Here is a 22,504-nt window from a genome sequence, read left to right on the forward strand (position 1 = left end):
GTGCACTCTTCCAGCACGAGTTACTGGTGTCTCTTCCAATACCAAGAGTGGTCTCGAGACCAGAACGTGTCACCATTGGGAAATCTGTACCTCCTGTGATGCCTACATCTCAACATAACAGGAAACACCAGCTTAATTAACTAGGATCCCTTGTACTCGAGATAAGCCATAGAAAATAATGTTCGAGGCATATGAGCTGCAGATTGTACACTTTTGCATAGATCGCCATCTGGTGTTGGGCCCGGATGTTTGCAGTTTGTTTTTCTTCTTGGACAGTCTTTGGAAGTCACGAGTTCGGTGACTCCTCCTTCGGTCCGTACTGCGCATGGGCTTCGGCTCCATCCTCAGATTGTTTTTTTCCGCCATCGGGCTCGGATGTGATACTTCGTGCTCCGGCTTCGAACCTTTCCAGTTCGACCTTCGACGGAAAATCCTCGTCCATCGAGATTCTTAAGAGAAATCCTCTTCTTCATCTCTCTCGGCGGCACTTTTCGATCCCAGACATCGGCACCGGCCTACGGGCCTCCCACGACTCCGGTCTCGGCTGATGGAAAGGACTCCCTTCAAAAAGTGCCCAAAATGTGGGTCTAAATTTCCCCACACTGACCTCCATCAGGTGTGTAACCTCTGCCTCTCTCCAGAACACGAGGCTCGAGACTGCCCCGCCTGCAAGTCTTTTCGATCGAAAAAGACCATCCGGGATCGAAGAGCTCGACGCACCATGGCGCACTCATCGACTTCGGCTCCACCCGACATCTTCGGAGACGACACCGGAGCTTCGGGGCAGCAGCACACAGAGCAGGAGGAAGAACTAGTCAGCGCTTCCGAGGCCGACGACTCTGATCTGGAGGAGATAACACCGGCGCAGAGGGTCGTGAGTACCTTACCCCCTCCAACTCCCCTACCCACACCGAAAGAGACTCAGGTTACACCTTCGCCTCCGGGCCTAGGGAAAACCAAACATACAGCTTCTATCACCCCACCTTCGGGCCCGGTGTCGAAGCATCATAAGTCTCCCGGCGGCTCGGGCTCGAGCCAGCCTACTCCTGGTGCTGACAAACACCGTTCGGCACCGAAGAAAACCATGCCCAGTTCGGCTCCGAAGTCATCGGGCTCGAAACCTGCACTCTCGGTGCCGATAAAGCATAAGCATAAGTCCCTCTGCACCGACGCTCCGGCGCCGAAGACCACCTCGGCACCGAAGAAATCGGAGACCCCGAAAAAGCATGGCATGGAGAAACCATCGAAGTCCTCGGCTCCGAAAACATCGGCACCGACAGATGATTCGGTGCCACAAGAACTATTTACGCATGATCCTTATCAAAACACTTTAACAAAGGATCCAAAGACTGGTCATTTAACTTTGTCTTCCAAAAAGACATTTACACAAGCCAGATCCTCCTCCACCGCCAAAACGGAAGGACTCTGCCACATCCCCCTTCAGAGTACCCTCTCCACCACCTCCTCCACCTCCTCCACTTTCTCCACCTCCTCCACCTCCCATATCTCCACCACCTTTGCCTCACCGCTCTCCGACCCCATCTCCAGACCCTGATTATGGAGATCCAGATTATGACCCGGCAGACGCCCCAATAGACCCCACACCTCCAGGGACACCAGACCCATGGGAGTATTATCACAACCCCGATGTGCCAGATATGCCTCAGGATGACATTTATCCATCCAGGCCGTCTCCTCCAGAGGACTCCCTGGGGTTCCACCACTTAATACAGCGGGCGGCACACTACCATGGGGTAGAATTACATAGCGAGCCAGTTGAGGACGATTTCCTACTGGACACCTTTGATATACAAGATAAGGCCTCAGCAATATTGCCCATGCTGAAAGGGGTAACCAAACATGCTGCAGAGGTGTTCAAGGACCCAGTCAGAGCTAGGGTACTAAACCCCAGGATAGAGAAAAAATATAAAGCAGCCCCCACAGATCCTGCATATATTAAAGGACCTGCTCCCTTGGATTCTTTGGTGGTATCCACAGCTAGAAAGCGGTCTAACTCTCAATCCTCAGGGGAGGCTCCCCACCAGATAAGGAGTCAAAGCTCTTAGATGCGTCTGGTAAACGCACTGCCTCGCAGGCCGCAAATATGTGGCGCATTGCCAACACACAAGCTCTGCTTGCACGTTATGATAGAGCACATTACGATGAACTGGAGGCTCTCGTACAACACCTCCCAGACAAACATAAACACAGGGCTCAGGAGCTAATACAGGAGGGAAAGCTCATCACCAATACCTCAATTAAATGTGCCCTCGACGCAGCAGACACAGCTTCGAGAGCGATAAACACCAGGGTTTTGCTTCGTCGTCATGCCTGGCTCAGAATCTCAGGGTTTAAGCCAGAAGTCCAGGCATCTATATTAAATCACCCCTTTGACCAACAACACCTATTTGGTCCAAAGGTGGACGAAGCATTGGAGAAAATGAAAAAGGACACGGATACGGCAAAGTCTATCGGGGCATTACAATCCCATACCCCTAGACGCTCATTTCGTCGTTCCTCCTTTCGGGGCACAGGCAGAGGTTACTCTGCCGATAACGCCTCTACTTCCTACAAGTCCCCTCCTCAGAATACCTTCTCAAAGGGCTATCAGAGAGGTGGTTATAGGGGAAACAATAATAAAGGCAGGGGCAAAACCAACAACACCCGTTCTGCCACACCACCCGCCCAATGACTTCCCCCGCTTCCCCCAGACCATTCCACTCCAGTCGGGGGCAGGCTACAATATTTCCTTCAGACCTGGGAGACCATAACATCGGACAAATGGGTGTCACAAATTGTTCAGTCAGGTTACTGTCTCGAACTAACATCTACCCCACCCAATATTCCACCCTGGCACCGTACAATGTCACAAGAACACACCATACTGCTCAAACAGGAGGTGATCTCCCTCCTCCAAAAACAAGCTATAGAGCAGGTCCCCGTCAATCAGCAAAATCTAGGGGTCTACTCTCTGTATTTTCTAATCCCAAAGAGAGACGAGACCCTACGGCCCATTCTAGACCTCCGACCTCTAAATGCATATATACATTTGGACCATTTCCATATGGTCACCCTCCAACAAGTTCTCCCTCTCCTGTGTCAGGGAGACTTTCTCACTACACTGGACTTGAAAGACGCATACTTTCATATTCCAATACACCCTTCTCACAGGAAGTACCTCAGGTTTGTGGTGGACGGTCAGCATTACCAATTCAAGGTTCTCCCCTTAGGGGTCACAACCGCACCACGGGTGTTTACCAAATGCCTAGCAGTAGTAGCAGCTCACCTCAGAAGGCAACACATCCACGTCTTCCCTTACTTGGACGACTGGCTCATAAAAGCCGCATCCTACAGCCAATGTGTGCAACATACAAACAGCACCATACAACTGCTCCACCAGCTAGGCTTCACGGTGAACCATCAAAAGTCCCACCTCATACCATCTCACACAAAGCAAGATCTCGGGGCCACTATAGCCACCTCCAAGGCTATAGCCTATCCCAATTCAGCCAGAATCGCAAGCATACAAGCCTTGCGCCAAACATTCACTCTTCAACACTTTCTCCCAGCACGAGTGTTTATGAAGCTAATAGGGATGATGGCATCTTGCATCTTTATAGTGCCCCATGCAAGACTCCACATGCGTCCACTCCAAGAGTGCCTAGCACGACAGTGGAACCAGGCCCAGGGACAGCTGACGGATCTGGTGTTGGTGGACGGCCGCACCCATCACTCTCTGCAGTGGTGGAACACCACAAACCTTTCCAAAGGGCGGCTGTTCCTGGACCGGGTTCCTCAGGTGATTCTAACGACGGACGCATCGCTCTCCGGCTGGGGAGCGCACCTTCTACACCTCACAGTGCAAGGTCTATGGACGCCACAGCAAAAAGTACTCCACATCAACCATCTGGAGTTATTGGCGATCTTTCTAGCCCTGAAATCCTTTCAGAAACAAATTTCAGCCAAAGCAGTCCTCATTCGCACAGACAATATGACTGCGATGTATTATATTCAAAAACAGGGGGGGGACACTCTCCCCAGCTCTCCCGCTTAGCACAGAGCATATGGAGATGGGCAATTCCACAGAAAATCTTTCTCCTGGCACAGCACGTCCCAGGCATACAAAACACCATGGCAGATCTGCTCAGCAGACAAACGCAGCAAATGCACGAATGGGAACTGCATCCACAAGTTCTTCGCCCATTCTTCCACAAGTGGGGGCATCCTCAGATAGACTTCTTCGCCACCCACGAAAACAAAAAATGCCCAAGCTTCGCCGCCAGATACCCACACCCATTGTCCAAAGGCAATGCGATATGGATGAACTGGTCAGGCAAATTTGCATACGCCTTTCCACCTCTCCCGCTAATTCCGTTAGTGGTAAGGAAGCTACAGCAGCACTCCCTCACACTCATTCTGGTAGCTCCAACATGGGCCAGGCAGCCGTGGTACACCACACTGCTACAGCTATCGGTAGTACCACATCAAAAACTGCACCTGTCCCCATGCCTCCTAACACAGAACCATGGAGAAATCAGGCACCCGGACCCAGCTCAGCTCAACCTTGCGATCTGGCTCCTGAAATCTTAGAATTTGGATACCTTAACCTTCCCCCTGATTGCATGAACATTATCAAGGAAGCCAGACGTCCTACCACTCGAGCATGCTATGCCGCAAAGTGGAAGAGATTTGCCGTAACAATACAATCAACCCTTTAGATGCATCCATACAGCATATCATATGCTATCTGCTCCATCTTCAAAGGTGTAACCTGGCATATTCATCCATACGTCTACACCTCGCAGCAATTGCTGCTTACCTACAAAACAGACAGCATTTATCACTGTTCAGAGTTCCCGCTATTAAAGCCTTTATGGAAGGCCTAAAACGAGTAATTCCACCCAGGGCACCACCTTCCCCTGTATGGAATCTAAACGTAGTTCTTACACGGCTAATGGGTCCGCCCTTCGAACCAATGCATAAATGTGAGCTATAGTTCCTCACCTGGAAAACAGCTTTCCTCATTGCTATCACTTACCTTAGAAGGGTTAGTGAAATACAAGCGTTCACTATACAAGAACCCTTTTTGCAGATACATCACAGCAAGGTGATACTTCGTACAAACCCAAAATTTCTGCCCAAGGTCATTTCCCCCTTCCATCTTAATCGGTGGAATTACCGGTTTTTTTCTCGCAACCTCAATCTGTTGCGGAAAGGGCTCTACATACACTTGATGTTAAAAGGGCTTTGTTGTACTACATACAAAGAACGCAACCTTTCAGGAAGACCAAACAATTGTTTTTCTCCTTCTCTCCACCGCATAAAGGTAACCCCATCTCTAAATCAGGGATAGCTAGGTGGATTGTTAAGTGCATACACATTTGCTATCACAAAGCAAAAAGAACATTATCTGTTCCACCTAAAGCCCACTCTACAAGAAAGCTAGGGGCTTCTATGGCTTTTCTAGGGAACATACCCTTTGATGACATCTGCAAGGCAGCCACATGGTCCACTCCGCACACCTTCACAAAACATTACTGTGTAGACTTGCATTCCAAGCAACAAGCTAGTGTTGCCCAGGCTGTACTAAAGACACTATTTCAAACCGCTGCAACGGATACCGATGGTCGCCGCTAGGGCTGGGTACTGCTATGCAAAAGTGTACAATCTGCAGCTCATATGCCTCGAACGGAATATGCTACTTACCAGTATGCATCTGTTCTTGGCATGTAGAGCTGCAGATATGTACACGCCCACCCGGCTACCTGTATCTTATTTAGATACAACACACATGGGTTTCTTACTGTTATCACTACGCTCCATCATTTCCCTGCTGGCGAAAAACAATCTGAGGATGGAGCCGAAGCCCATGCGCAGTACGGACCGAAGGAGGAGTCACCGAACTCGTGACTTCCAAAGACTGTCCAAGAAGAAAAAGAAACTGCAAACATCCGGGCCCAACACCAGATGGCGATCTATGCAAAAGTGTACATATCTGCAGCTCTACATGCCAAGAACAGATGCATACTGGCAAGTAGCATATTCCCTTCCTTTTGGACCAGTTCACAATCTTTATCCAGTCACAAGTCTTGCACATCCTACACCCTGAGCTCTCCTGTTGCTTTCTTACCAGTATTTAACTAGAGGAAAACATAACTACGTTTCATGAGGTTCTTGCCAGAAGAGCCAATAAACTTCACCATCTAATGGAAGTTCCACAGACATGTGTGTATCATCCTTAAGAAACGTCACCCGCCAAGGGCAGCTACAAAACCTCTTCTACCCTTTCTCTGAGGCATTCTGGGGAATCCTGAAAACGCATTTTACAACATCATCCAATGAGAGACTTCACTCTTTAAATAAAAAAAAAATTTAAAAAATCCCACACATGATCCTTAAGTCTGGCCCTAACCCTGTGATTGTACCTTCTTTAAGGAAACGTTATGGATCAAACCCAGAGACTATTGCTCTGTCTGAAAGAGCAAATTGTTCAGCATAAATGGCAGGAAGATGTGCAACACTGTGGCGACTGCGCTAAAGAACACAAGTGTAGCAGCACAACTGGGTCGAAACCACAGAGTGGTGTGCAATGGGATGAGAGCTTTCATAGATGATTATTAAAAACACTGTTAACAGAACTTTCAGGAAATGATCTTTGAAGGTTTTGAGGTTGGCAATCCAGCTTTAAGTGCAGCTGTGGATGGGTGCAGTGCTGGCAGCAACATTCTACAGCCATGGGGCCTTTGGTTGACTCGCCATCTTGAAACCAGACATGCAGCAAAAACATTATAAATCTTCCATTCTTTGGTACAGCGTGGTTTGGCCAGCACAGGCATGAAGAAATTATAAGGATGAAAAACAAAGTAGACCATCAAAGCCATAGAACTGGAGGAAAAGTAATGCTTAAAGCACAAGCACAAACAGAATGATATCCGGTACAATTGCGCCGCTGGCCATACCAGCAGCAGCAGCACCAGCAACAAGAGGACCAGAGGTATCCATGACGGAAGTGCTCAAAACCCAGGTCTGCACTATTAAGACTCCAATTTCAGCTTGCACTGTCACTCCAGGGGTTGTTATCTTCTAACTTAAGAGTGGAATCCCATAACATTGGACAAATGGATCTTGTACATAGTGAATCAGTGTTAAATCTAATGGACAAATCATGGCCTGCACCCCCAAAATCAACACAAAAAATTCAAATTGTAGTCTAAAAAAGCAGACGCCCGTTTTCTAAAATAAATGGGCGATAGAGCTTGTACCTCCCTGGCAAAAAGGACTGGACGCGTACTCTAGATAGTCTTGGTTCGCGAAAAGGGACCAAATCGGAGAGCATGCTAATATTCGATTTATGTTTTCCCTACAAATGCAAAGAAAAATTTAGGATGCTGGGTTTAGACTGAAACCGTTTTTTCAAAAGGCTATCTCCCTGGTGCAAACATTAGGCCTCCAGATAACTTTACAGAAATTCAATAGCAGCTCGTGTACAGCAGTTATCCTATCTAGGGACACAAAGGAAACTTTATCCTAGGGAGCAGAGACTGTTATCCATTAAGGACAAATGTCACCAAATGATGAACAGCAACAAACCGACTACTTATCAGATGTCCTCACTCCTCTGCAGTAAAGCAAGTGTATTTAGATTGTCCTATATGCCTATTTCCTTATGAGATCTTTGCATTAATACCTCTAATACCAGTGGTCACAGAAACATGACCGTTTGGACGTTTAAAAAAAAAAAAAAGTTTATTAGGATTTGGTGGCATAATGTGTCCATATTAAAGGAACAATATTTGCATGTAGAGAGGTCCACAGCATTAGTAATATGTTGTCCCCAAATATCAGACTGTTGCAAATTGCATACAAAATAGTTGTAACAAAGAAAACAATCTGGTATTTAAAAAAAACAGTGCCAGCGGACACATAAGGAAAGCTCCACTATGTAAGCCTGACAGATCAGTGGGGGAAGTGTTTTTAATAAGATGGTCAAAGATCTCGGTGTGCTTTTCCACCAGCTCCACACATTCCAGTGGTGATGTTAAAATTGTGCACCACTCAATCAAAAATGATTCTGATAGTTCTGACTGTCCCCACTTCAGTTGTCAGTCTGACCTCATTAGATTGCCATGCAAACCAAATCTCGTCACCAGACTTGAGGAGCAAATATGCGTCTGAATACAAAATTGCTGAATTTGTCAGCATGTCTGCTTAAGTCAGACCGTATTGTAATTTTAAATCGCTACCTTCTTGAATAGAAATTATAAAAAGCACAAAACACCTATCAGCAAGAACATATTATGCAGTGAAGCGTCAGAGGTTCTGCATATAGTGACAAAACAATGGTTCTGATCCAATTTCATGTCAAGAGAATGTTATTCTTCCATGCCGTTTCCATTTGACTCAGTCAAAATTGTAACTCCCTACAGCAAGACACTAAATCAGATGTATTTCTTCAAGATTCCTGTGGTCAAAACGTCTGGAATGTCTAAGGAAAGTGTTCATTCCAATACAAAAACCGTCACCATCTTGGGAACACACTCGATATTTCCTTATTTAGACTAATGGGTCCTCATTATGAACTTATTCCTAAAGCTGTGCGGCAGAATTTGTCTTGGAAAACTGCCTTCCTAATAGCAATAACATCTGAGTAAGAGATATTCTACCGAGATAAACCAAAGACAATTCGAAAATCCAACCAGCTATTTATTCATTATGGACACACCCATAAAGGCTTAGCCCAGGCGTCTCCAACGAGTAGCTCGTGAGCTACCAGTAGCTCTCCAGGTACCTGTGAGTAGCTCTCCTGGTTGCAGCCCATCATACTATAATAGAAGCTTTTGCTTGGTTGAAATATTCTATGTATACCAAAAGTACAAAAGCATGTAATTGAGACAAAAATGTGTCTATTTTCAAAATTCGTAAGCTGATATATGGAAAAGACTTATGGTTGGAGTTCTGGAAGGAACCAAGCTTCGGCAGCTGCTAGGGGGAGTTTGTGGGTCCCAGGGGACTGTCCCCTTGTGGTTAAACAGGTAGCTGAGGCATTGGGAGGTGGCTGTTAAATGCATGCTCCATATGCTAAGACGCTTTCACTGTGGTGGCTGCAGTCCTTCCGACAGTTTCAGGAGACCATGAATATGAGACTTTGGTTGGAGGTGTATGCCAGACCATGGCAAACTCTACCCCAGGACAATGTTTGCAATATTCTAGACCATCCATTATGGTTTAGGAGATCTGACTGCAGCTACCGGGAGAATCGCAGACACATATAATAATACTTGATAAGGGATTAAGCAGAGGACTGATCTCCCGCATACACAGCACACATGGAGAGGACTCCACCCCCTCTGCTCGCCCTAAAACCTTAGATAAATGGGAAGGGGCAATGCAAAAACCCCAGACAGAGTGGCTGGAAGCATGCACATAAGCACAGGATTTGGTCAGTAATGCTGTATTTAAACTTAGTTTTATTACCTGCACCAAGTCTACCTTACACTTCAGTGCCTATATAAGATGTCTCCTGTAAAATCAACAGATGCCAATGCTGCAATTGCGCGCCAGCGACTTACATACAAATGACTTGGCATTGTATGGATCTACAAAACTTCTGGAGGGGAGTAGTGAAAAAACTCTCAGAAGTGACGAAACTACGACTGACAGAGTTAAACATTGCATGCTTGGCCTAATAGCACAGTCAACACAAGGAGTAAAAATTGTTTAGAGATTAGCATAGTTTGGCTTACTCCTGGCCTAAAGTCAGATTGCCATACATTGGTGTGCACAGGTCCGCCCCCCCCCCCCCCCCCCCCCCCACCCCCTGGGGCGATGACTGTCAGATCTGAGGGAGTAGGTAGTAGCCGAGGAACGAAGACTGCATAAAGTATATGCAGAGACAAGAATGCAGAACTTGACCAAGACTATAGGTGGAGATGCTAGACTGACTGGGAGAGACACTAGAACCTTTCTAGAACCTTTGGGATCCCGAACCTTTGGGATCCCTTCCTGAGAGGGCCTCATGAAACTGGTAGAACTTGAAATAAAATTTGGTAATCTATTAGGACAAGAAATTACATTGCTGTTGTAAGTTCAAGTTCAAAACAACTTTATTTCGATTCATGACGAATCATAAAAAGCACGTAGACATGAAATACATAATTAAGGGGTACAGTTACATCGGGTTGCAGTCACTATAAAAATAAAGCAATTAAAATATTTACAAAAAAAAAAAACTTTTTTTTTTTTTTTTTTAAATGCAGAAATTTTTCGATAATTACATCGGGTGTTGTCAAAGACTGTTAAGTTATCTATTTACAGAACGTTTTTTAAGGCGAAAGGCAGCTACCAGGAAGTTAGCGACACTAAACATAGTTAGTGGTGAATCTAATTTTTTTTAAAGAAAAATAGAGCAGGCTTTATTTGCACGAACCCCTTGTTCTTAACCCCTTCCATGCGGCGCGAATTCCGCCGCGGTGCTGACCGTTTCTTGCGCGGGCGGGCTCATGACGGAACGGTTCCGTCATGAGCACAGCTCAACCGACGCTCATGACGGAACCGTTCCGCCATGACCATGGAAGGGGTTAAGCAATGGAACAATATACTTTTTCCTGGGCAGATCATATGTACCACAGAAGAACATAAAATGATCAGTGTCCTGCAGAGAAAAACCATCACATTTGCAGGCCGCTAAATCCTCTGGCTTGGCCCATACCTTCGAGTCATTTAGCAGAAAGTGAATCTGGTTAAGTCTTAGTTTGGTTAATAACCAGCGATGTAATGGAATAGACACTACTGTTAAATAAGGTTCAATGGCCGGTGTAGTTTTGGAAATATAATGCTCCCTCACAGTGGGTTTCGCAAGCTCACAGCTCTCCCGCTCCATTTCTCTTGCTTGGGAAAAAGTTACTTTGAACCATTCCAGGTCATTCTTAACGATGCAGTCTGGTTTATGGAAGAGATCTGGGCGGCCCAGGGATGTTAGTGTTTTTTTAATATATGCTAGCCACGGGATATTTTTCATATTGTCCATAAGTAGGCAGTCTCTCATAATTGTGTGGTTCAGAGTTAAATTGGAGTTCAGCCATGTTTTTAACCACATCAAGATAGGGGATTGTTTGATGGTGTCACTGATATACCCCTGGCCTAGTTCCATATGGACAGAAAAGGTGGCTGTGGATTGAGGTAATCCTAGAAGCATACGTAGAAATCTGTTTTCTTCCATCTGTATTTGTTCTATATTGTTGGAATAACCCCAGATGGAAGCCCCGTACCTTACTACTGAGATTGATTTCGCTCTGTAGAGTGCCAGCATTGCTTCCGTTGGCTTTCCACCCAGACGTTTTGAGAAGCCGACAATGGCGGCTGCTGTTCTTTTCATGGCGTTAGTTTTGACAGATATTTGAGATGCCCATGTGCCCTTATCGTCGTATACTACCCCCAGGTAGGTGAAAGTTCTCACATTAGAAATAGAAGTATTAGCACAGTAGAAGGTCTTCAAGTCCTTATTTTTTCTGCCGCCTACAGCCATAACATGGGACTTGTCTGTGTTGATTTTTAAATCAAGGGAGATCATAAAGGCATCGAAGGATGTCAATAGTCTTTGTAGCCCAAGAGGAGTACGTGCCACGAGCACCGCGTCGTCCGCGTAAAGGAGGACCGGGGTGGTCAGTCCGCCAAAACGCGGGACGTCGAGAGTTGCCAGCTCCAGTGTGGATTCGAGGTGGTTAATATAGAGTGTAAATAGTATTGGGGCGAGAATACACCCCTGTCGCACCCCTCTGGTAGACTTGAATCCAGCTGTACAAACTCCTTCCGGCGTCATCCTAATGGACGCTTCTAGGTCCCGATGAGCCTCAGCCAGGAAATAAGCCAAGGTAGGGTCCATCCCCAGTTCCAGGAGGATGTCCCACAGCCTGGACCTATTCACTAGGTCGAAGGCTGTGGACAAGTCCATGAACCCCAGGTAGATTGATCCGCTGGATGCCACTGTGTATTTGCCTAGGATCAGATGTAAGTTAAGGCACTGGTCCTCCGTCCCTCTCCCCTTACGAAACCCGTATTGGGCGTTTGATAAGATGTTATTGCTGGCAGCCCACTCGTCGATCCTTGCCAGTATCACTTTCCCCAAGATTTTAAAAGACGAGTCGATTAATGAGATGGGGCGGTAGCACCTCGGGTCTCCCCTCTGGCCTTTCTTGAAGATTGGAATGATGGTGGCATGTGACCAGGAGGCAGGCAAGCTATGTTTCATGGCGGCATTGAAGACGTTGGTCAAAATGTTAGCCCAGAAAGAGACATTTGCCTTGAACATATCGGCTGGGACGCCATCTGGGCCTGGCGCTTTCTTCCCTACTGTGTTGGTTATGGCTTTTTCAACTTCTTCCATATTAAAGGAGAGTGCTGGCTTAGGGGAGTTAGAATTGAGGATAGTAAGTGTTTCACATATTTGGTCACTCCCATAGATGATTTTAAAATGAGCTAACCAGTCCTCCTCACTGATGTTGGCCTCTAGGGTATCATTAGCTTCTCCAGAAAACAGGGGATTGTTTATGATGGCCCAGAAGCTGGAACTGTCTCTTAAGGTGGCCTTTTCCATTAGTGAGGCCCAGGCATCATTTTTAAGAACTTCTTTACGTTCGTGAATGATATTATAGTATTCTTGTCTTAGTCTGGCAACTTCCCCTCTGTCCCTAGGTGATTTTTTTAGTTCATTCGGGAGGCAAGTGTGTGCTTTCGAGCAGGCTTTGTTAAACCAGCCCTTGGTCGGTCGAGTCTTTTTCCTGGATTTAACTGTAAGTTCGTCAGAAATTAAAGCACACAAAGTATCAAAGGCGGTGATTACATCCTCCCCCTGTTTGGAGTTGTCTTGGCAGATGTCTAATTCATAGCGAGCTTTGCTGCTTAAAGTCTTGAGGAACTCAGTTGGAACTACTTTGGACCACTTCAGCCTTCTACCTTGGTCCGTGGGCCGTACAGCCAGCTCGGGCATTTTGATTGTTCCCTCCTTGAGAAGGCCCGCAGAACTGGTAAGCTCAAGGATGACTGGGTTATGGTCACTGAACGCGGCCACAACTGCGTTGTAAAAGACGACCCAACTTAATAATCCAGGGGAAACAAAGATGTAATCAATGATGGAGTCGGAGTTTCTAGCACTGTATGTCATAACCCTTTCACTGTAGGCGTTGAACCCCGGTTCGTAGAGGTCCACGTTCGCAAGGAGGTTTTCTAGTGCCAGTCCTTTAGGGTTGTGTTCAAAGTGTTGGTAATCGCCTGAGGTAGGGCAATCAGTGTCTTCAATGTGGCAGGAAAGCCTGCAAAGATGTGTGTTGAAATCCCCCATAATTATAATGTGCAACAAAGTGGTTTGACGTTCTTTAAAATTAATCAGAAAAGACTGTAGAGAACAGAGATGCTCAGTAGAGTGTCCGTCTGCTACAGAGTTATAAAAATGTATAAGAATGTATTTGTGACCATTGGCTAAGCTGATCTCTAGACACAAGAAGTTGGGGGAGTTAGTAGTTATTTGTTTAACAGTTCCCGCCAGTTGGACAGTAATCAAAATCATAAGGCCCCCTTTGTCCCTTCCCAGGAGGATCCAGTAGCTGGGACAAAGTAAGATGTAAACCCAGGAACCCAATAATCACTATTGCAGTCCCAGGTTTCTTGTAGGGCTATGATGTCATGTTGGTTCAGAAGGTTCAGCCAAACACTGTCCTCCCTTTTTGAGCGAAGGCCGGCTATGTTCCAGCTTATGAGTTTAGGCCTTCTGCTGGGAACTCCTAGAGGGGGACAGTTCCCTGTAGGTTGTCTGGGCATAGGGGTATTGGTGACTAGGCGTCAATTTTGTTCATCCGCCTGAGTCGAGGGCGTGAATCTATTATGCAGGGTTAAAGTGCTATTAAGGGGCATTGGAATGTGTGTGACCACCTTATGATTACTCAACCTATTAATCGTGGACCAGCTATAGTCTGGTTCTGGTTGAGTGTTATCGAGATGGGAGGGCAAGCTAGGTGTCCTATCGAATCCCCTGCCTTGGTCGTAACCCAAGTTCGAAAAAGGGTGAGGTCTAGATTTGGGATAGAAAAAGCCCAGGGGTACGGCACGGGGCCCAGCAATTAAGCCCTCTAGGGGTGAAGCATCCCAGAGTAATCTACGGGCCTCACCCGGATTATTGAAGTTGATTATCAAGCAGTCTCCCTCAGTTGTTTTATTAGTTCGCCCGATCCAGCCCACCCGCCGAACAGATAATGGCATTGGAAACTTCATTGTCTCCTGAGCAGGTCGAATTTGCCCAAGACTTAGCCCTGGCTAGCAATTGGGGCGGATGTTCATGTTCACCTGACTTGAGTGGGGGAACATTTACCAAAATGGCTACAAAAGGGGCAGCCTCGGGAGGTAAGTTAATAAAAGGTTGACGAACAGGTTTGGGTAGGCTAGGTAGGTTCTGTTGACCTATAGTAGCAGGAGCAGCAAGCTTATTTGTTACTCCTGTTATACTAGGGATGTCTATCGTGGTAGTTGCTGATCCAGAGGGCAAGTTGGATACAGCACTCCTGGCAACTGAGAAATCTTCCCTTGGTCTTTTAGTACCAAAGTTTGGTTGAGGACATTTAATACCTAGGTCCGCCGGTGTATTACCTTTAAAAACAAAAGTGGCTGGGTCGGCTGTTTTATGGCATACATTCAGGCGTTCACATTTCCTTAAGATGCCATTGACGCACTGATGTAAGACGTCTATGATATCTGAGGCTATTTTTGTAAGTGTGGGCTCTATCTTGTCAGTGATTACTTTTTCCACCATGTCTCTGATAGCCTTTTCAAGTGAACCCACTGTGCCCTTTCCTCCCTTGTGATTCTGCGTATTCCTTTTTTTATACTGTCTTTTTTCATCAGGACCACACAAGGACCAGCCCTGTGTGTACCACTCCGTGTTTTTACAGACAAACAAATAAATTTGTACTTTTTGCAACCGATTTGGTTTGCTAAATACATACGATTCCCATGTTACAATGTTTTCTTAGAAGCATAGGGTTGTGGTTTTTTTATGGAGGCGTAATTCTACTACATGGTGTTGCTGGGGCAGGGAGGCTCTAGATATTTGTCTAGATCGGACCATCAGCGGAGCTACTAGATTTAATGGCTGATGGTCCGATCTAGACAAATATCTAGAGCCTCCCTGCCCCAGCAACACCATGTAGTAGAATTACGCCTCCATAAAAAAACCACAACCCTATGCTTCTAAGAAATCCTTGTAACATGGGAATCGTATGTATTTAGCAAACCAAATCGGTTGCAAAAAGTACAAATTTATTTGTTTGTCTGTAAAAACATGGAGTGGTACACACAGGGCTGGTCCTTGTGTGGTCCTGATGAAGTGGTTGGGGTAACCACGAAACATGTCGATCAAGTAACTAGGGACAGCTTCACATAATGGTTACTGTTCTCTACTACTAACCCCATTTTAATATACATTTACCGGATAGGAGCAGAATAAAAATTGGGGCTCACTATCCAGGTAATTTTTACTGATTTATTTCACTTTTCACTCCACACAGCACATCACTACACATAGTTAAAATAAAAAAGTGCTCCTGCGTATTCCGCTAAGTCATAGCACGCCCCAGACAGTAGATGCCTGGGAGGACCCCTATGATGAAGCATGTCACCCTGGGGTAACCCTAGGTGAGTGAGGGGACTCTAGAAAAACAAGTGTTTTTTCTAGTATAGGACTCTACTAATTATAGAGCACCTATTTTTCAGGTAGGCTATATTTAACTTTAGCCTCTGCCAAACCTCTGGGGACTGTGGACTCTGTGCACACTGTACCTATTTGGGAACAGTATATACAGAGCCACTTTCTTACACTTTATTTTTGTCCTGGATAATTGTCGCGCAGCTAGGTGGGTTCTCATTTAGCTCGTGCAGACCCATGGACTTCAAAGTACACTCCCCATATTGCAACCATGTAATCTTGTGTACTTGATCAAGTTTTAAACAGTCTAAGATGTTGTGGGTCAAATCAACTGTCTCCTTTCTCCAGACTGAATGCCACAGTATGATCAGTGCTACATGAACATTGTCCGTGATGTATGCTACATCCATCTCAGTGTGACCGATATAATTAGAGCAACTTCGGGGAAGGGCTATCAACCTCTTGGGAAAACTATCCTAAGTGCATTGAAGGGAAGCTATAGCCACCATTCCCCAAATACCTGCCCCAAATGTGGCGACCGAGATGGATTTTGCCAAATGCACCTTTTTTTATTGCCTCAATCGGTTTGGACCCTAACGTTTTGATTGATCTAAAATGCCATAATGCTTTTTTTCCATTGTAAGCCCTCTATTTGCAACCATATTAATCCATGTATTCTTATTGTCAAATAAAAACCCTATATAGGAAAAGGGATCAACCACCTCCACCCTGTTGCCCTCTATGTGGAATTTTGGGAGTTTCTTGGATCTCACCCCTGCCACGAGTACGAAAGATTTTGTCTAATTTACCTGAATTTCGTGTTCTCCATTATGAGTTTCTGCAGTGCTATTCCGGTGCGAGCTGTTAGCACTGCATCATCTGTATAGAGGAGTATTGGGGGAAGGGCTGAGTTCACTGAGGGCACATCTGTGGTAGACATGGACAGGGCAGCTGACCCGTCGTTTGTGCAGATTGGGAACAGGAAGGGCACGAGTACACACCCCTGCCAGACACCACGCTAATTGTTTCATACATTCCCTGTCGCTTCCATACTGAACACATGATGTAGCTGTGAATACATTTGACGTATGAAGGTAAATATTGTATCATCCGTTCCCAGCCGTCAATGACTAACCACAGCTTGGATTGGGTGACAGTCAAAGGCGGCTGATAGGTCCATAAATGCCACACAGACTTGGCCATTCTTAGCCGCCATGTATTTTGGAAATAATCAAACTCAAATCGAGACATTGGTCCAGTGTCCCTTTCCTTTTTTTAAAACCGTACTGTGTGGGTATTATTATTCCTCGCCCGGGCCCAGTCCTCCAATCTGTTCAATAGTAAATGACCCATCAGCTTAGCTGTACCGTGCGATAAGCAGATGGGTCTGTAAGTTTGGGGTAGGGCCTTGTCCCCTTTTTTGTAGATGGGAATTATTATTGTCTTTTTCCCAAAAAGTGGTAGGCTCATTTTGGCTATGACGTTCAGAACATTAGTCAATAATGGTGCCCAGAGATCTTGATTATCTAAAAGTCTATGGGGACCCCAGTGCTACACTGCTCCAGCACATGTCTCTTGGGGCAAAATCCGCCGTGTCTGTCTTATTCCATTTCAGCACAATATCATTCCTCCCTGCTATGGATGGCTGCAGTACTTTGGCAACTGGGGGCTTATACCTATTTCCCCATATCATTTGGCATGGGACGGCTGCATGATCGCTCAAGGCTACAAATCTGGATTTAACATACTTAAACCGCCCACGTAAGGCTTCAGACCAACAATAAAATCAATAGTAGAACTGGTAGACAGGATGCCAAATGTATGCTCTTAATAATCCTGTTAGGGTAGGTGTGTTAATTATCTCTAGGTTCCTGATTGTTAACAATCTGTTAAGCCATTACAATATTCATTGTGAGACAAACGTGGGATAACACAATTCCCCACCCCCCCCCCCCGTCACTTCACACACCCATTTTCCCATCTTATTGCAGCAATGGGCATTAAAGTCTCCCAGCCATAATTCTTTAGAAAAGGAGGCGATTTCTTTCTGCAGTGTTTCCCCCACCATAGCCGTATTGCCACCAGAAATGTTGTTGTAAAAATTAATTAAAATCAAATCCCACCCTTTGTGACCTTTACATAGCAGGATATGGTAATATGGTGACTCATTTAGAAAGCTTATAACCTTGAATCTTACTGTGTTTGCAATTAAGGTTAATATGCCTCTACTCGCTCATCCAGCTCTAGACGGGACGGCTGTTGTTTGAAATGAACGGTAGGCGTCCATACAGGTCGTGCTTATTCCCCAGGTTTCTTGAAGGCAAATGATATTGAAGTTCTCCACTAACCCTACCCAATTTTGGTCATCTAATTTCATCCCCTATTGATTCTACTTCCTTCAATAATTTGAAGGCAGGGCCCTTATTCTCAGAAAATGCCATAGTCTTTGTCCAGTTGGTCGCATACCTCAAGATCTTCCAATGGGGCAAATCTATTTCTCCTACCTATTTCTCCTACCTATTCTTTGAGTCTTACAGACTCGAAGTTAGGTTGGGGGTGGTCATAGATTGCGGTTCTGCCCAAACCCTCCTCAGTGGCTTTTAGCCTTAGGGGTTTGTAGAAGAACCTTGGGGGAAGAGTGGAATATTTAAGAAATATGACACATGGACAGGTGGCTGGGGGGGGATCTAACCTCTAACATTTTGACCCTCTGTATATTCTCGGCCTCCCAGCATGATCTCTCACAGGACTCACCCCAACCAATCTCATCGGCCACATTGGGGTGTTTGGAGGCCCTTGTGCTCTGGGTCTGTATTCCCTCTACTGTTAATATATCCTGCCTCTGCGGGGATTGGGATGACTGAGTGGACATTGGAGGTATCCTTTGGTTGATCATAGTTGTGAATTTAGGTGACCATTCCTCCTTCTCACCCCCTCCCCCCTTAATGTGGTTGCTCCCCATTGTTGGAGGGTGGAGGGCTCCAACAGACCTGGGGTCACAATTGGTGGTGTTATGGAAAAACCACTGTCACTTTTTGGCTGTCCTTGGGTGCTCCCCATCTTTGAGGTTTCTCCTCCACTCCACCCCCTACCCCCCAAGTTGGTGCCAACCCCTCGGTTAATAAGGATAGCTAAGCTCTCTTCGATTTTGGCCAATCTACGGAGAACCTGTTGAAGAGCAGTGACATAACCTGCTATATTTCTTGGCACAGTTTACCAGTCATTAGTCCAGGTCTTAGGGCAGCTTCGGACCCCACAGTTTTGTTGATTTTAATGGCCTTGTTGCTCTTTGTTCCTCCCTTTTTTTCTCTTTCCTGGCTGTTCTGCTAGGGGGCTGCAGTCCACTCCACATGGGCTTGAGTGGGAGCTACAGGGTCTTATGGGGGAGGCCATTGCACAGTCATAATGGCAGAGCTTGACAAATCTACTGGTTTGGGCATTGCACTACGTTCCAATCCAGGTCTTACCTCCTCTAGTTAAAGGCTGCGTTCAGTGAGTTCAATATCCTTGGATAGTTCATCAGCCGCCCTCGTCAGAAACATGTCCAGGGTGTTAATAATTTCACCACCATCTTCTGCTGTTTTGGCAATAGGCTTGCCTATTCTTTGGTGGAGTCCCATATGCAGAACCCAGGAGGTTAGAGGGGTGGCCCGGCCTCTTCTGGGCGCTGATGGGCTTGGACTGGCCTGCCCTTAGTGGATGATGGGAAGTGTGGTTTCCCACAGCGGTGCAGCAATCCAACAGGCCAGGGCTTCTCACCAGGCTGTGTCAAGCGGCTAGTCAGTTATTCATTGTGATGTATACAGTGAAGCAACTACTTTTTGTAAAAGATTAACGAGCTTTAACATTTTTGTGTATATGAAATTCATCTTTCTGTAATGACTGCACTCCTCACAGTAAATGTGATGGTGCTTTAAATGCTTTTTCTGGAACTGCATGAATCTCTTCATGGTTTGAAGAGGACAAGGGTATATGTTTCACATTTTGATAGCTTTTAAACCATGTTTTTCGGGAAGCAAGAACAGGTTTTGGGTTTCAGGAATATATATAGATAGATTATGTAAGTATATATATATATATGTGTGTGTGTGTGTGTGTAAATATATATATGTATGTGTGTATATATACGTGTGTGTATACGCGCTTCAGAGGCCCCCGCATCGCAAAGCTGGCCTTGGCATTGCTGGTATCTGCAACGGCGGAATTCTTGTATTTCCAGGGGTCTGGAAGGTCCAAAGCCCACCCCCGGGCTCGGGAAGAGATGAGGCGGTGTTGGGGACATTGACTCCACGTCGGGCGATTTGGATTGCCAAACTTGCCCCCGCAAATTGAACTCCTAAACTTTGGGGCTAGATGCGGTTGGGGGACTCGAGGAGGCACCAGAATTCTAGTGAACAACAGGCAACGAGCACGAGCATCATCGTGGTGTCCCATTACCCGCTATGAATTGTCATCACCTTCGTGTAACTTACCGGAATAAACACAGCATTCTGGGACTTGCAGTTCCCTCGCATCAGATGATTGTCAGCAGGTGCACGAGGGGACTGCCTGAAGGGTGGAGCGGACTACAACCAATCGGTATGTGGCAGGACATTTAAATCCACGATGGGGCCGGCTTCCCTGTCATATTCCTGGCGCTGAAGAAGGCTAATCAAGCCGAAATGCATTCGCCATTACGTTGAATAAAGATGCCTCCAGAAGTTCCCCTGCTGTGGCCTCTGCTCTTTGTGTGAAAGTTTCCTGTGACATATATATATATATATATATATATATATATATATATATATATATATATATATATATATATATATATATATATATATATATATATATATATATATATATATATATATTTTTTTTTATTTCAGGAAGATCACTGAATAGTCCGGACCCCGTGGAGGAAGATTTTCTCATGGACACTTTTGACACCACACAAAGGTCCACCTCCATTTTACCCATGCTTAAAGGGGTCATTAAGCATGCACCAGAGGTCTTTAAAGACCCGGTTAGGGCTCGAGTCATCAACCCGAGAATAGAGAAAAAATATAAGGCTGCCCCTACTGATCGAGCGTACATCAAAGGCCCAGCACCTCTAGACTCCCTCGTAGGTTCCAATGCGAGGAAGAGAGCCAATTCCCAAACATCAGGTGACGCACCACCACCAGATAAGGAATCTAAACTCCTGGATGCCTCTGGCAAGCGCACAGCGTCACAGGCAGCAAACATATAGCACATTGCCAGTACACAAGCGCTGTTAGCTAGGTATGACAGGGCAAATTATGATGAGCTTGAGTCCATAATGCAACACCACCCAGACAGGTATAAAAACAGGGCCAATGAACTCTTACAGGAAGGTTAAACCATCACTAACACCTCCATACATTGTGCCTTAGATGTCGCAGCTACCGCCTCAAGGACAATAAACGCCAGTGTCCCTCTGCGTAGGCATGCCTTTTCACGCATCTCAGGTTTTAAACCTGAAGTCCAGAGTACCATACTCAATCAGCCATTCGATGAGCAACAGTTATCTGGCCCTAATGTGGCGTATCATTTGAAAAAATGAAAAAGGATACCGACACAGCCAAATCTATGGGAGCCTTGCAGTCGCAAGCTCCCAGATTTTCCTTTCGTCGCTCATCCTTCAGAAGCACCCACAGAGGCTACTCCTCTGATAGCCTCTCCACTTCTTACAAAGCTCTCACCCAATCCTCCTTTACTAGAGGTTACCAAAGAGGCGGTTACAGGGGGAATAACAACAAAGGCAGAGGCAAAAACAACTCCCGCTCTGCCTCCTCCCCCCCCCCATGACTTCCCTCCACTTCCCCCCAGACCATTCCACTCCAGTCGGGGGAAGACTCCACCAATTCCTCCCTGCCTGGGCAAACATCACTTCAGACAGGTGGGTGCAACAGATAATTCAATCAGGCTACTGTCTCAAACTAAATCCCCCCCCCCCCCCCCCTCTCGCATACCACCCGAACAGCGTCCAATGTCACAAGAACATTTGTCACTGCTAAACCAGGAGGTAATCTCCCTCCTACATAAAAGTGCAATAGAACCAGTTCCCCTGCACCAACAAAACAAAGGAGTTTACTCCCTCTATTTTCTCATATCAAAAAAGGACGGCTCTCTAAGGCCTATTCTAGAAGTCAGACCCCTAAACCTATACATACACTCAGACCATTTCCAAATGGTCACACTCCAGCAGGTCCTTCCTCTGATTTCGCAGGGTGACTTCCTTGCTACCCTAGACCTCAAGGTTGCCTATTTCCACATTCCCATCGCTCACAGAAAATATCTGATTCGTAGTGGACGGTCAGCACTATCAATTCAAAGTACTCCCATTTGGAGTCACCACAGCACTAAGAGTGTTTACCAAGTGCCTAGCGGTAGTGGCAGCACACCTAAGAAGACAACACATCCACGTCTTCCCATATCTACACGACTGGCTCATAAAAGCCAGCTCATACAATCCTTGTGTACAGCACACTCATGCCACTATTCAACAACTTCACAACCTGGGGTTCACAGTAAACCAAGCCTCAGCTGCAACTGTCCCACACTCAACAATACCTCGGGGCCACAATAGACACCTCCAAAGGCGCTAGCCTATCCCAGTCCCACCAGGATAGCAAGCATACAGGCTCTTCTCACCAAATTCCAACCGCAACACTCTTCCAGCTCGAGTGTTCATGCAACTCATAGGAATGATGGCCTCTTGCATATTCATAGTGCCTCATGCAAGATTCCAGATGCGTCCTCTCCAAGAGTGCTTAACACGCCAATGGAACCAGGCTCAAGGTCCGCTTACAGATC

At 46.0% G+C, this 22,504-nt stretch overlaps 1 protein-coding gene and 1 pseudogene across 2 annotated transcripts in view; both read left to right on the forward strand.

Moving 5' to 3' along the window:
• The window catches only part of ATL2 (atlastin GTPase 2), a 653,233-nt gene that overhangs the window by 395,978 nt on the left and 234,751 nt on the right, over positions 1-22,504 (forward strand). The window lies entirely within an intron of this gene.
• On the forward strand, positions 1,659-8,212 carry LOC146821385 (uncharacterized; annotated as a pseudogene).

This window comes from Triturus cristatus, chromosome 6, assembly GCF_964204655.1.
Source record: "Triturus cristatus chromosome 6, aTriCri1.1, whole genome shotgun sequence".
In the NCBI taxonomy this organism is placed as follows: domain Eukaryota; kingdom Metazoa; phylum Chordata; class Amphibia; order Caudata; family Salamandridae; genus Triturus; species Triturus cristatus.